The sequence below is a fragment of the Malaclemys terrapin genome, chromosome 5 (assembly GCF_027887155.1).
Source record: "Malaclemys terrapin pileata isolate rMalTer1 chromosome 5, rMalTer1.hap1, whole genome shotgun sequence".
NCBI classification, from domain to species: Eukaryota; Metazoa; Chordata; order Testudines; family Emydidae; genus Malaclemys; species Malaclemys terrapin.
The window spans coordinates 136968533-136984027 of NC_071509.1; the positions used below are offsets into that span (position 1 = coordinate 136968533).

The 15495-nt window shown below is 42.9% G+C and overlaps 1 protein-coding gene across 1 annotated transcript in view; it reads left to right on the plus strand.

The window, feature by feature from the left end:
* EPHA5 (EPH receptor A5) overlaps positions 1 to 14012 on the plus strand; it is a 399378-nt gene extending 385366 nt beyond the window's left edge. The window contains exons 18-19 of the transcript XR_008445069.1: positions 12084 to 12187; positions 13729 to 14012. The gene's annotated coding sequence lies outside the window, so the exon portion shown is untranslated. The remainder of the gene's footprint in view (positions 1 to 12083; positions 12188 to 13728) is intronic.
* The last annotated feature ends 1483 nt before the right edge of the window (positions 14013 to 15495 follow it).

Genomic DNA, 15495 nt, shown 5'->3' on the forward strand with positions numbered 1-15495 from the left:
TTAAATACCTTTGGGAATCTTCCCCTAATGGACTAGCCTGAGTAAATTCCTGGTGAATTAAGAATCGGATCAAAAGGAAAGAAGGAAGGGGAATATAAAAGTTAAAAATCCAATTGTAAAAAAAATCCCCCAATATATTTTCCTAGCTACATCTCCATCACTGGAGGACAACTTTTGTAAGCCCTGAAAATAGTTCCATAAGGGTTTCTGAGAGCCGAGGAAGTCTTTCCCCAGATGGAAAAGGTCACATTCTCAGGTGGGGCACACCAGCATAGCTTTGTTGAAGTCAATTGGCCAGTTCCTCAGCTGGTATAAATTGCACCGGGAGCCAGTGAACCCAGCAGGCCAGACCCTCCGGTGCTCTCAAATGAGCAGGTTCTACTCCTGGACCCCACGTAGGTGGCATTATTGCGGAGTCTTTGTAGACTTGCCTGGGACGAAATGACCAATTTGTCCAACTCTCCTCTGGCTGAAATCTAGCCATCCATCAAAAATGGCCTCATCTTGGGGTCTAGTCTCCACAGGCTTGGACGCAATCGTTTTGCCAGTGTACTCTCCCGTCGCTGTAACGTGACTTTCCCATCCAAGCGAGCGAGGAGTTGGTGTTCTAAGGGAAATAGGGAAAGTATTGGCTCAGTAGCTATGTTTTGAGCCGAACAACCACAGGTTTATTTTTATGCTGCATAAACATGCCACTGATTAGTTTTCTGGTTTATGTTCACCTCAGAACTGGGAGCTGAATTGCAAGTGGCTTTGTGGCTAACCTGGACCCATGTGGCTTGGGAGATCATGGCCGATTTGATTTTAGTCCCATTTAAAGCTGACCCTTGGTGGAGATCTAACTCTAAAATGCCTATTCTGTGGTTGGTCTGGTGCCTGGGGAGCAAGACTGAATGAGGCTGGCTGGCGCGGACGATGGGGATGGAGGGATGCTGAGACCGTATAAAAGTCTGGGGAAAGCATTGGCCACCGCCCAGTTTTGTGACCTTGAAATCAGATGTAGCCAGCTGGCCAATGTATGGGAATGGACGGAGAGAGTTGCATCATTAAGGAGAAAAACACAGACAAGGCTGGTATTATTGGCTACCCATGCAAACAGCAGGCTGTCTGCAATGAAAGTGCAAACTGCTGTGACCTTTCCACTGATCAAATAACATGACTGTAAGCAGACAACCAAATGGGGACACAGATCTTCTAGTAAATAGCATCATTTTCCGCCAGACCCTCTTAACAATAACATTATTGCACTTAACAAACGGGCCTGATCCTCAGCGGGTGACTTCAGCAGAACGACACTGATTTATACCAGCTGAGGATCCGGCCTTTAAAATGGTGCTTCTGCTACCACAGCACAAGACGCTGTGCATGTGAAGGGGAGTGAGATCCAGTCGGTGCTCAAAATACATGTTATAATTTTAGGAAAGGAGGGAGACAAAGGAGAAGGGCTGAATGACTCAGCCATCGGATTGTACATAGCTTTCTTCCTGCTGTGTCCCATCAGCCTCTGGCTAATCGCAGAGCAAGGCAGGAAGTGGTTTATTCTTGACCCTGGTGAAAAATATCAACAAAAATGTTTACATTGAATAGATAGGTCAAAAATGAATTTTTTTTTCACAAAAATTGTGTTTTCAACAAATCCTCATTTTTGTTAACAATGAAATTTTCCTGGACAAGCTTCTGAAGAGCTCTAGTTTCTTGTCCTGGGCGGACCTTGGAAGGTTTCATTCGATAACGGAGGGGTGGGGATGCCTGCTGGTGCTCCAGGCGGGGGGTGATTTGCTGTACCAGGCCCCACCATGCCAGCACACAACAGCCAAGGTTCCTCTGTGGCTAATTCCCAACCAGGGTTCACAGGTAGCTGAGGGAGGTGCCATCAGCTGGGAGCTGAGCTTAGTAGAAACATGCGATTATCATTCCAGATCAGACCAGTGGTTCATTTAGCTCAGCATCTTGTTTCCAGTAGCAACCAATACCAGATGCTTCAGAGGAAGATGCGAGAAACCCTGTAGTACACAGTTATGGAATAACCTGATATAGGAGAAGTTTCTTCCTGACTCCTGTTGGCTTATGCCCTGAAACACGGTGGTTTATATCCAATCTAAGTTTATTTTATTCCTGTTTAATGCAACTGTGAAAGTTCCCCTTGTCCACATAACAGGATCTCCCCAAATCCAGTGTCAGAGCCTGTCTGTTTCCTCCCTTCTTCTTCCTGGTGGGGTTAATAATCTGCAGCTGGCCAGTACCAGCAGTAAATTCCGACAATCCCCGCTGGCCGCTCCGTTGTGGTGGCCAGTGAGTCACGGCAAAGAAAAGACTCTGCAGACTGCCTGCCCCTCTCCACTCGCCTGCCTCTGGGAGGTAGTAACCAGGAATGCAGCATCTGCTTACTCCAGCTTGCACATGAGTCAATACGGAGTGCTGGCTTCCTTGTGCAGGCTGCAGTCCAAGTCCAGCCTATACAGAAGCGTGAAGGGACTTGGGCCCAGATCCCCAAAGGTATTTAGGTGTCTAACTCCAGCGGAAATCAATGGGATTTAGGTGCCTAAATCCCTTTGAGGATCTGGGCCTGGTTAACTAGCCCTTCAAGACTTTGATCTACCTAGATCTGTCCAGCCGCAGAGCTCGGACGTGTGGTCAGAGGAAGAGGGAGCATGTCCCTTTATGAGATGTCCCCAAACAGGTAAGTTAGAATGAAAAGAAATAACTCATGGGCTACTCTGGATGGCTTTTAGTTTGTTCATTGTAGCATGGCTGGTAAAAATAAATAACCTGAAAAGGAACCTAATTCCACGAAAACCTGGGGGCATCAGTGTTTATTTCCCGATGCAGTGACACTATCAATCAACCGCAACAGAGCTGATATTTAAAAGACAAGGCAGTAAATATTATATATTGAAATGTTAGTTTTATGGGGCTGTGTTTGTTCCCTTTTACATTCAGAGGGAATGTTTACTGTGTGCCACTAACATTTCTTCATTGCATGCGAGAGAGAAAATTGACAGTGCAGGGAGAGGCTGTAAAAGTATAGAACAGAAATGAGATGCTTTATCAAATCAAAGTTAAGGCTCTAAAAGTGTGATCTCGTTCATCCATAAATGATGGAGTACAATGTTATCTTTATATGCCAGACATTCAAGGGAGTTCTTTCCTCCCCATCAGATAATGGGACAAAACAAGCATCTAGGGCATTGCATCAGGGTGAATGTACTCTGATAGGACAATGTCAGTGTCTCACTGTCTGGAGGGGCTCACGACCATCAATGCCTACCTCAAGGCAGACTGTGAAAAACAAGGTAGATATCACCAAACTGGTGGTATATTCCATAATTAGATTTTGCCAAACCAGTAACAAATGTGAACTCTGGGATCACTGTAACTGTCTTACCATAGAGTCACAGACAGTCCCCTTAGACTCTTTACTCTATCTTGCTACCCAGACAAACTGGACTTAGTGATAAGTGGTCACTTGCACCAAAGATCACACCGCATTCAGGTTGCTTCCAGTCACAAGAGACCAGTCACTTATCCCAAATCAATTAGTACCCTAGATCTTACACCAAAGACAACGCCTGTAGCCAATCCTGTAATGAACTATGTAAAGGTCGATTAACTAGGAAAAGAAATAAGAGAGTTATTTTCCGGTTAAAGCAAGTGAACAGATACACACAAATGAGTGCAATCTAAATCCTAAGAAGAAGAACAGGAGTACTTGTGGCACCTTAGAGACTAACAAATTTATTAGAGCATAAGCTTTCGTGGGCTACAGCCCACTTCTTCGGATGCATCGAATGGAACATATAATGAGGAGATATATATACACACATACAGAGAGCATGAACAGGTGGGAGTTGTCTTACCAACTCTGAGAGGCCAATTAATTAAGAGAAAAAAAACTTTTGAAGTGATAATCAAGCTAGCCCAGTACAGACAGTTTGATAAGAAGTGTGAGAGTACTTACAAGGGGAGATAGAGTCAATGTTTGTAATGGCTCAGCCATTCCCAGTCCTTATTCAAACCGGAGTTGATTGTGTCTAGTTTGCATATCAATTCTAGCTCTGCAGTCTCTCTTTGAAGTCTGTTTTTGAAGTTTTTCTGTTGTAATATAGCCACCCGCAGGTCTGTCACTGAATGACCAGACAGGTTAAAGTGTTCTCCCACTGGTTTTTGAGTATTTTGATTCCTGATGTCAGATTTGTGTCCATTAATTCTTTTGCGTAGAGACTGTCCGGTTTGGCCAATGTACATGGCAGAGGGGCATTGCTGGCACATGATGGCATATATCACATTGGTAGATGTGCAGGTGAACGAGCCCCTGATGGTATGGCTGATGTGATTAGGTCCTATGATGATGTCACTTGAATAGATATGTGGACAGAGTTGGCATCGGGGTTTGTTACAAGGATAGGTTCCTGGGTTAGTGGTTTTGTTCAGTGATGTGTGGTTGCTGGTGAGTATTTGCTTTAGGTTGGGGGGTTGTCTGTAAGCGAGGACAGGTCTGTCTCCCAATATCTGTGAGAGTAAAGGATCATCTTTCAGGATAGGTTGTAGATCTCTGATGATGCGCTGGAGAGGTTTTAGTTGGGGGCTGAAGGTGACAGCTAGTGGTGTTCTGTTATTTTCTTTGTTGGGCCTGTCTTGTAGGAGGTGACTTCTGGGTACTCGTCTGGCTCTGTCAATCTGTTTTTTCACTTCAGCAGGTGGGTATTGTAGTTTTAAGAATGCTTGATAGAGATCTTGTAGGTGCTTGTCTCTATCCGAGGGATTGGAGCAAATGCGGTTATATCTTAGAGCTTGGCAGTAGACAATGGATCGTGTGGTGTGTCCTGGATGGAAGCTGGAGGCATGTAGGTAAGTGTAGCGGTCAGTAGGTTTCCGGTATAGGGTGGTATTGATGTGACCATCGCTTATTAGCACAGTAGTGTCCAGGAAATGGACCGCTTGTGTGGATTGATCTAGGCTGAGGTTGATGGTGGGATGGAAATTATTGAAATCATGGTGAAATTCCTCAAGGGCTTCTTTTCCATGGGTCCAGATGATGAAGATGTCATCAATGTAGCGCAAGTAGAGTAGGGGCATTAGGGGACGAGAGCTAAGGAAGCGTTGTTCTAAGTCAGCCATAAAAATGTTGGCATATTGTGGGGCCATGCGGGTACCCATAGCAGTGCCGCTGACTTGAAGGTATATATTGTCCCCAAATGTGAAATAGTTGTGGGTGAGGACAAAATCACAAAGTTCAGCCACCAGGTTAGCTGTGACAAATCCTAAGAGTGACAGAGTTATAGTGATCTTGTCAAATCAGGACAGATCCAGGAGGTAGCCCCTGGGGATCTCTGCCTTCAATTTGGTGTCTCTGGTCCTGTGAGAGTTCAAACCGCAAAGTGGATGGAAAATTTTCCTCTATTTTTGTTTTATTTCCTTCATTCAGCCTCCAAGGCGATAGGGGGAACTTCCTTGCACATAACATTTCCAAGGTGTGATAGGGCCGTTAACCAGTCCTAGGTATTGCCATGTTCCTTGGTGGCCCATCTGATTTTTATGGTTCTTCTGAATGGGGGAGGGAGGGGAAGGAAACACTCTTCCCATCTGGGTTCGCAAGTTTAGAGCAAACATTTTCAAAGTTACAGAGCAAAGCTTCCATATTTCCCTTTAGCATGGAATACAGACATTACAAATAAGATGAATGCATGCAGCAACTTATAAATGTTCTATAGAGTCTAAACACCCACATATATTCTTATAAGACAAATACCTATTTTGAGCAACACTAACACATACATGAATTGGTCTGGTCTCTAGCTATGAGTCTGTCAGTTCTTAGCTAATGCCTGCAGCCTTGGCAGGAGCTGGCATCTGGCCTGTCAGCATCAGTCGGAATCCTTATTAAACTAAGCCCGCTCTTCGACAGATCCAGGTGAGTTGTGCATCATTGTGGCACCTTTTGCTCTAAAGAAGGATGCCTGTTAGCACATGGGAAGAGTGACAGTGTTCTGATGATGCAGTTTGTGTAATAGATCAGCATCAGGTCTTGGTGTATGTCTCAAAAGTCAGGGCCCTGCCCTGGGAGAGTAGAACTTATAGGACAGAAGTGGATTTCAATTCATCATGCGCGGATGGAAGTGATCAGAGAAACCACAGTGTCCCACATGCTGGTCTGTTATTTCAAACAAATAGGGCAATGATACGTCTTGTCTTTCTTTCTTTATTTTTTTTCCCCATGGCATGTTTTATAGCATTGAAGAGTGGCATAAAATAGGGACTAAATCTGACATCACTGGGGTTTTTTTGAGTCTAAGTGAGAGCAGAATTTTTATCTCTTTGTGACTCAGTTACTCTTCAGAGTTCATTAAATCCCACTTTTGGAAGGGAGTTGAAATGAGGTTAGTAAACATGGACAATACAACATCTCTATTCACCAATCTGCATACTCCATTTTGGTAACTGAGTCCTGGATTCCAGTGTGGACAGTTCATTAACAATCCTTTTCGCACACTTGGAATTCTGGCAATAGAGGTGGGAATGTTGGTGTGACACTGGTGAAAAGGAGAATTTGGAAAAGGCCAGCTAGTAAGAGCATCGTGTCCTTTGGATTAATAAGCGGAATGCATGTTTCTCCTGATGGCATAGACGGCTAAGTGTGCTGGATGACTGATGCACAGAGATCTCTATGTGATAGCCCAGAAGTTTCTCTTCGCTCACAGGGGCGTGGGGAGAATAAAAACATTAAAGATTGTGACATGCTTTGAGATCCATTGATGAAAAGTGCTATACAAGAGTTGTGTTTTATTATGATTGCATACAGCTCTGCTCTTATTGAACTAAGGTATTATTGTTCCTCAGTCATATCTGACCTTTCTGTCCCTGTTTCACTACTGCATTCCTCTAGTTTGTGGTCTCTAGTGAAATTGATAGGGTTACATCTGTGTAAAACTCGAGTATCTCAGTGGTGAAGCAGGCACATAATTGCTCTTACTCTTAATATTATTATTTATTTGTTTGACGTTTATATTTCAGAAGCACCTAGGAGCCTCAAGCAGATAGAGGAAGTGCTGTACATGTATCTATATAGGAAAGAAAGTTTCTGCCCTGAAGAGCTTACATTCTAAACCCCAGCCCTGAAATTGACAATGTTTGGGTGCAAGGGACTGCTGGTGCTTTGTAAATTGCAGGTCAATGCCTATAAGACATGATGTAACAAGTGAATGAGACACATCCACTTGGTTAAGTGTCCGCTTCTAGGTTCATATCCCTGTGGCTTTACATTTATCCCTGAACTGTAGACCTCCGTTCTTCTTTCAACTCCTTGTTCTGTCATTACAATGTGGGTGAACTCGTCACTATCAAAGTGTTTAATGCTATGACCGGATCATCTATCAGTCAGTATCTAGGAAGATAAGGGTAACTGGCAAGACCGAGGATAAGCCCCTTTGACTTTCCCTGACTGGAGTCACAGAATAGACCAAATAACCCTTGAAAAGCCATATAGAATAGAATGGGAGAGCTCAGTGCCAACTGTTGCTTAATATGCAGGCCTGGCTGAAGAAGGGTTTCAGCAAAACGTGGCCCAGCCATGCTCTGATTTCAATAACACCATGCACCAGCATGGGATTTTTGGTCCCGTTTGACAGCAAAGGCTAAATTCATTTGTTATCCTCACAAACTGTCCTCAGAATTAAATGTGATGCTGTTGCAGGTGTGTGTTAGTTTTTTTTTTTTTTTAATGGAAAAAAAATGACCCCCCTACCTCACTGAACTGCCAAGCATCGTTACACTTCAAACAAGTGCAGGAGCTGTAGAAAGGAGTCTGGGCTTTCAGTAACAGGCAGATACTTGCTATGCCATGATGAGTGAATGCTTCCTCTGCGCTGAGAGCCCATAAAAAAAATCCATTTCTCCAGCAATGTGAATCAGAGGAGATTCCTGTTCTGTGAATTTGCCTAAGTACAGAATAAACATTGATTTTTTTTATTTTCCTTGCCTTCCTTTATAAGGAACGGCAGACAATTTCACAGCTGGCAGTTAATACACATAATGAACATCTTGTCAAGGGATGAAAGCATGAAGTTGTATTCATATGCAAAATAATAATAAGAAGTTTATATTTGTTAAAATGTTGTGTTCTGTCCTAAAACCAGGGAAATTCAGACTTATCAGCTCTTTTTTCCTACACTCAGTATTGTAGAGGTCTTAAAATACGATGTGAGTTTTACATACAGCACCATAAGCCACAACAACCTAAGGGTGGACTTTCAGATATTACCTTAGGCTTAAGTTGTAGTGCTAGATCCTAAAATCCTGGCATTATATAACTGGCACCCCGTGGGTCTGTCTACATTGTACCCTGAGCCCCGGTCTCTGGAACCTGGACTTGTGGGCTTGGTGCTTCCACACTGCATTCTAAACCTGGGTTTTCCATTGCTGGACCCTGGTCTCACCGCCATGCTAACGTGTCTAGATTGGGCTACGCAGACCTTCGGATTTGAGTCTGCAGCTTGACTTGTGTCCACACTGCAAAATGACAGGGCTTGGACTCAAGTAGCAGCGGGACTCCGACCCACCCCCGAGCAGGGTCTTAGGAGCTGAGTCCTGAGTGCTTGGTGACTGGAGTCAAACTGATTTGTGTGTGGACAAAAGGGGGTGGTGGGCTCAAACCTGAGTGAGAGTCTGACCCTAGTGTGCAGGGTCGACATACCATGGGGGAGGGGGAGAAGGTGGAGGAGGGAATGTCCTTAGTACTATTCTAATATTACTAGTAAGAAACAAATTTCTCATGAATCTGTAAAGTGATCTCTCATGAATATGTAAGAGGTTTAACCCCCATTACATACTGCGGCAATGTCACCCTGTAGTACGTTGTATTTAGTAGGTGTGGGTGAGTCTGGGTTGGGCTGCTGTCCATGACATCCAGTGAGCATGAACCCAATCTCCTTTGGTAGCTCTCAGCAGAGCTAGTCAACATATTTCCTTCAAAACAGTGTTCTGATAAAAAAATGACTTGTTCGTTAAAATGGAAACTTTGGTGGGAAATGTCCAGTGTTGATGAAACTTTCTGTGGTTTCACCAAAACCCCAACACTGAAAATGTTGCTACTCATGATACAAGTTTACTCATAAGAATATACATAAGAACATAAGAAGGGCTGTACTGGATCAGACCAAAGGTCCATCTAGCCCAGTATCCTGTCTACCGACAGTGGCCAATGCCAGGTGCCCCAGAGGGAGTGAACCTAACAGGTAATGATCAAGTGATCTCTCTCCTGCCATCCATCTCCAACCTCTGACAAACAGAGTCTAGGGACACCATTCCTTACCCATCGTGGCTAATAGCCATTAATGGACTTAACCTCCATGAATTTATCCAGTTCTCTTTTAAACGCTGTTATAGTCCTAGCTTTCACAACCTCCTCAGGTAAGGAGTTCCACAAGTTGACTGTGTGCTGTGTGAAGCAGTGGAAGAAGGACATTTTTTATCTCCTCATAGTCCTAAGTGTGGCCAGAGTCTAGCTTTAAATGACTATTACATATATAAAAAGCAACAGAGGGTCCTGTGGCACCTTTGAGACTCACAGAAGTATTGGGAGCATAAGCTTTCGTGGGTAAGAACCTCACTTCTTCAGATGCAAGACATCTTGCATCTGAAGAAGTGAGGTTTTACCCACGAAAGCTTATGCTCCCAATACTTCTGTGAGTCTCAAAGGTGCCACAGGACGCTCTGTTGCTTTTTACAGATTCAGACTAACACGGCTACCCCTCTGATACTATTACATATATGTTTAAAATGTAAACATAGGACACCCAGACATAGCAGTAGAAGTAGAGTTGATGAAAAATCATCCTATATCCTGAGAAATCATTTTTCCATGAGGTGCCTCTCTTGACTCCTCAGTGTCACAAAGCAGCAATATTCATCTGCAGCAGACTTGTAAGGTTGTCAGGTTTCACCTTCTCTTGGGCTGCTTTCGTCCCAAAGGGCCAAGGAATCTTTTCTTGTTCCAGTTTGGAGTTTTATGAGGTTTTAAATTTAGAAGAAACCACCTCCTCCCACAATTCCAGAATGCGTATCAACAGAGAAAACAGATAATACGTTCCATAAAGAACTAATGACTAGATTGCCACAATCTTTAGAAACATAAAAAATAAAACAAATGCATATTGATTACAATATGCAGGACGGAGAGTTGCATAGGAGTAGATGTGTATTAAGCATTGTTTTTCTATCATAAGCTGTTATTCTCAGTTCTGAGCCTTCTGGTAAAATCTTTTCCAGCAAAGATGTTTTGATTGCTTTTTCAAAGTGAACACCCCCTCCTATCTCCCCAGGGTATAGGAAGAGGCCAGCAATACCCGAGAATAACAGTGTAGAAAGAAAATTCTAATCACCGGAGAGGCTGAAGTCAGCCAATAAATTTCAATCAAGCTTTTTTCTGAGGGATAAAAGGTGGTTTGCTAGCCCAACAGAGTCTGAGAAACAAGGTTCCCGGAAAGAGAAAAACTCCAGAAAATGCCATAAGGCTGACAGTTCTAACTTCTAATTTGAAACACATACATTGTCGCTCTGTGTAGTTCTACCTGGAGGGACTTCAAAGGGAGGATGGAATTGGAAGAGGGAAACTTGGCAGAAGAATGTGAAAGGTCTTCCGGCCTCCCACTAGAGAGATGGAAACTGGAGCAAGCTCAGAGCAAACCCAGTTTAGCTTGAATTAAACTGGTATTCTCCAGTGAAAACCAGAGATGTTTATAAGAGTTTCAAGGAGGATGATTAGAAATCTGTAGTCATTTAAATCACCCTTTCCCTATGTCAGACTCCGTTTACCATATTTCCTCTCTTCTCTCACAAGTTCAGGAGAGATTCCTTCTAAATGAAACCAAGAAGACAGAGTTCCAAACCCACAAAGCATCTCCTCTCCCTCCCTTATCAGTGGAAGCCTCTTTGGTCTCATATGGGTTCGAATGAGACTCCAGGAAGCACCTATATTCTCTTTCAGATGTCCATGATTAAATAAGGCAGAAAATGTTAATGTAAGCACAGCCAAACTGAAACATGAGGGCTTTGAGGATCGCTCAAAATGTTTCATTACAATGAAATCAAAACATTTTAAACCTGATTTGGGCCTTCTTTAAACTTTTAAAAAAATGTTCTTTAATATTTAAAAAAAAAAAAAACACCCAGTGAATTTCATTTGGAAAAGTTGGTTCAAGAAGAAACATTGAAATGTTCCCTTCTGAAAAGGTTGAAATGGGACGCTTCACCATCAAAACACTTCATTTCAGGTTTCTTCCCAAATGAAATTTAGCTGCAATTGACAATTTCTGTGAATATTTTGATTTTTAAGGAATCTTTTCATCAAAAAAAAAAAAGTTTTGATTAAAAATAGCCAATCATTTCTACCTAGACACAATGCACCTGTATATGTCCACACATATATATTTCTTCATACTATGATAGAAACGGTACCCCTCATGCTCTGTTAAGAAGAAAGTCACTAAAGCCTGGATATGCATGAGAAATGCATAAATCTGAATGGTAGGTGAAGAAGCGAAGCTATTTAACAAAATTTGATATTGACCCAAACCAGGTAATTCGCTCCTAAGCTAAGTATCCTGAAATGCTTCTTTAATGAGGATATTTTTCATACCTGCAAATTGTTTGAAGCAAGTTGCAAGATCGAGGATTCTAGGCAGCCACCTGAGAGCTTCGATGTTATAAAAGTTACCAGACATACTAAAACATATGAAAGCACAGACGCTTTTGAAATACTGCCCATGTGTTGGCTTCTTTTAGGATTTACAATGCCGTTTTCCCTTTTAAGTGAGGATATATGATAGGATAATGGGGGGAAAAATCACATTGACCTTAGCAAGGGAAGCATTTTTACCAGTGCATATGAGCTGTGGCACTACATAGCAAAGGTTTCTCCCACAATGACTTGGGGGAGAGAGAACTTGAGTAAAAGCAAAGTATAAAAGGTAATTCATGAGGGTGCTTTCCAATTGAGGGATCCTTCTTGGGAGGAGTTATTGAGAGATCCAGATTGTTAATAAAAAACCTGGAAAAAAAACCAACATGCTGTTCCTCTTCTCCCACAGGAGCTGTTAGGAAGAAGGAACGGAACCGCTATATCTGCAAGTTTAGAAGGTAAAATTTAAACAAAACAGATGCTGGTTACAGATGGCTGCTGACCTGGAGCCAGGTAAGTTACTGTATTTTTTTTAATGTCTGAGAGAAATTCCAATATCTCAAGTATTTTTTAATGGTGCCTTTTTATTTAATGTCCCCCCTACAAACTGTAGGGAGCTTAATACTGATAGAGGGCAGCAGATTGCTGGACTGTAATCCTCTTGTTGACACCAGTTCAGCCAAGCACTTAAGCATGTGCTTAACTTGAGAGCATGCGTAAGTCCATCCCTATTAAGAAAAAAGCTACTATTAATATAGTTGATATTGTGGTAACACATTGCGCTAGGTGCTGTCCTGACACAGAAGAAAAGAGCAGACTGCTGCCCCAGACACTAATGAGACTTCACTTGGCTGAACTGATGCCTTTATCGACTGAACAAGAAGAGAGCAGTGAATCTGCCCCATGTTATGTCCAGTGGCCTGGCCAGTTGTGTGGAGGAGAATGTAGTCTCCTCAGAGGGTGACTAGGTTGCTCTGGGAAGTACTGTGACACACAGGAGATCAGACGAGAGGATGTGGTGGTCGCTTCTGGCCTTAAACTCTATGAGTTTGAGGCAGGATGACACCTGCTGATCCCCATGGGGTGACAAGCCCCCCACCACCCTGGGAGATGGGCCGTGCCTGAAAGGCACAGTCTAGCCTGAGGCAATCAAGGGGCTCAGTTCTTCCCTGTGTGTGAACTGCACTCAGCACACGGGGGCGATGGGGAGTGGGTTACAGGCACCAGCCCAGGCCCAGCTCCAGTCAGACAGACTAAGGGCTGATATACCTTACGGCATTGCAGGATGAATATGGTGGCACTCTATTCCTCCATCTCCTGGTCCATCTATCTCACCTGGCAAATCCCTTATGCTGGGGCTGATGTGGCTGGCACAGGAGTCATCGGTTTCCCCACTCTTCTGTTCTTTTCATGCCCCTTAGCAGACTTGCTCTCAAACTCCAAAAGCCAGTGTGTTTGGGGTGACTGGGCCAATCTCTCATGTATGAATTTCCTCATTTGCATCTGAGTGCCTGCATTGACATGAACTAAAGCTGCTCTCCAGACATTCCTTTAGAGCAGAAAGTTGCCTGAATGTCCCTGCTTGAATCGAATCATGGGTTGGACTGAGCGAACAGTATTTCCCACTGTGACGTTATCGGATTAAAATATGACCATGTAGATCATTGTTGCTACCACTGTTATATCATTGCAACAAATCTTGTACAAAGTATGTCAAGTAAGGTGTCTATAGAAAGGTTATGATTTTCTGAATATGATTATGCTCTTTGTATGCATGTATCATTTTTGTATTTGAAGTTATGAGTATTGGCTCTGTACCTGTATTTCACATGTTTGCTCCTGTGAATACACCAACAAGGTGTTTAGCCAGCACATTGTGAAGGAACTATTCAAGTTAAATGGCCCACCAAAGAATACTGAACTCACTTAATGGACTTTCCTGTGAATGTTCCATCTGGAGTATAGGTAATGGCTTCCGCTATGATTGAGCGAAATCGTGTATGTGACTTGCCCACGTGACTCCAAACACCATCTTGTACCTGTAATTTCCACAGTGAGAACAATGGGATTCCCTTCACTTGGCAGAAGCTATAAAAGGCCCTAGAAACATCTCCATTTTGCCTCTTTCCTGCTCAAACCTCTGGACTATCATCTTATTCTAATGGGGGCATTCTAGCCAAGGGACTGAGGACCTTCCAGTGATTTGGAAGCAACCAGAGACTTACCAGGCCAGCAGTTTATTCCATCACTGCTCCAAGCCTGAACCAAGAACTTTGCAATTACTGTATGTATTTGATTCCTTTAACCAATTTTAGCTCTCATCTTTCTTTCTTTCTTTCTTTCTTTCTTTCTTTCTTTCTTTCTTTCTTTCTTTCTTTCTTTCTTTCTTATAAATAAACCTTTGGTTTTTAAATACTAAAGGATTGGTAACAGTGTGATTTTGGGGTAAGATCTGAGCTGTATATTGTCCTGGGTATGTGGCTGGTCCTTTGGGATCAGAAGAACCCTTTGTTTAATGAAACTGGTTTTAAAGAACCACTCATCTTTAAGTCTAGTGTTTTTTGGTGGTGATTACAAGGACTGAAATGCCTAAGGAGCCGACTTTTCTGACTTCTTGTTAGCCAGCGTGGTGAAACAGAAGTTTACTTTTGTTGCTGGTTTGGTATATCTTATGGGAGAATAACCACCAATCTGGGGGTGTCTGCCCTATTTCTCAGCAGTTTGTCCTGAAATTGGTATTCTCCGTTATGACCTATGAATGAACGGTGACACTCACCATGCAGCCAGTTCTCATTACAACAAAGTTACTGCTGTGTCTTGTCTTGCCGTGTTCCATTGCTGGAGAATTCTGTAGTATTTGTTATAGAGCGTGATCATATGTGGGTTAGATGAATGCTAAGGAGGCAGGGTTGGGCAAACTCCCAAAGTCTGGAGGTGTGATATGGATGAACAACTGATATTTTGAGTTGTAGTTTTTCAAAGCTGCCACAAGGGTTTGGGTGCCCAATTCCTATTAATATTAATCCAGCCAAATTTCTTATACAGCTTTAAAATTATCAGCCTGAATGTTGATCTGAAGTGTCTCCAAACCTCTTGGGTCTGCAAAATGGGACTGTAGATGCTTTCCTAGTGTATTTCTATTTCTCCAGAATTACCATCAGAAACAGCCTCTCCTGCAGAATTCAATTGTATTTGTTCCCTGTCCTAGCTTAAATTACTAAGTGCAGAAGTGAAAAGCAATGCAACAACAATAACAAAAAAAGGATAAGATTTGGTGCTGTGGAAAAAGGTATTTTTTCCCCCAGTCTTAAGTTAAAGTTGGGGAAATGCATTCAGAAGTCTAGTTTCTGCCCCCATTTTGGAGGTTTGTAACTAGAGACCCAAACCAAGACTGAGGAACCATTCTGCTGGGCAGTGTAGATACACTTAAAGACTATCCCTGGCCCAAACAGTTTACAATCTCAGCAGGCAGAGAAGGAAGAAATGAAATAATTTTATTCACATTTTTAAAATGGGAAACTGAGCCACAGAGAAATAATGCTTAGCTCTTTCCGTACTGCTCAGCACATGGCAGCTCCCCCGAGAACAATAGAGTCTGCTGAATGTGGTGTATTGAAAACTGTTTACAATTACAAGCTATCTTTTTAAGTGATATGGGGTTTTCTGGTCCTGCTTGCAGGCTGGGGGTCTCTGTAAGATAGTGTGCGATGTAGATCTTGAGCAGTCAGACTGCAGAAAAACAGCTTAGAGCAAGGCGGGATGAATTGTGCCTCTCTGCTTTAGGGAGCAGCCTGTTTTGTCGATCTCTGTTTTCAGTTTCT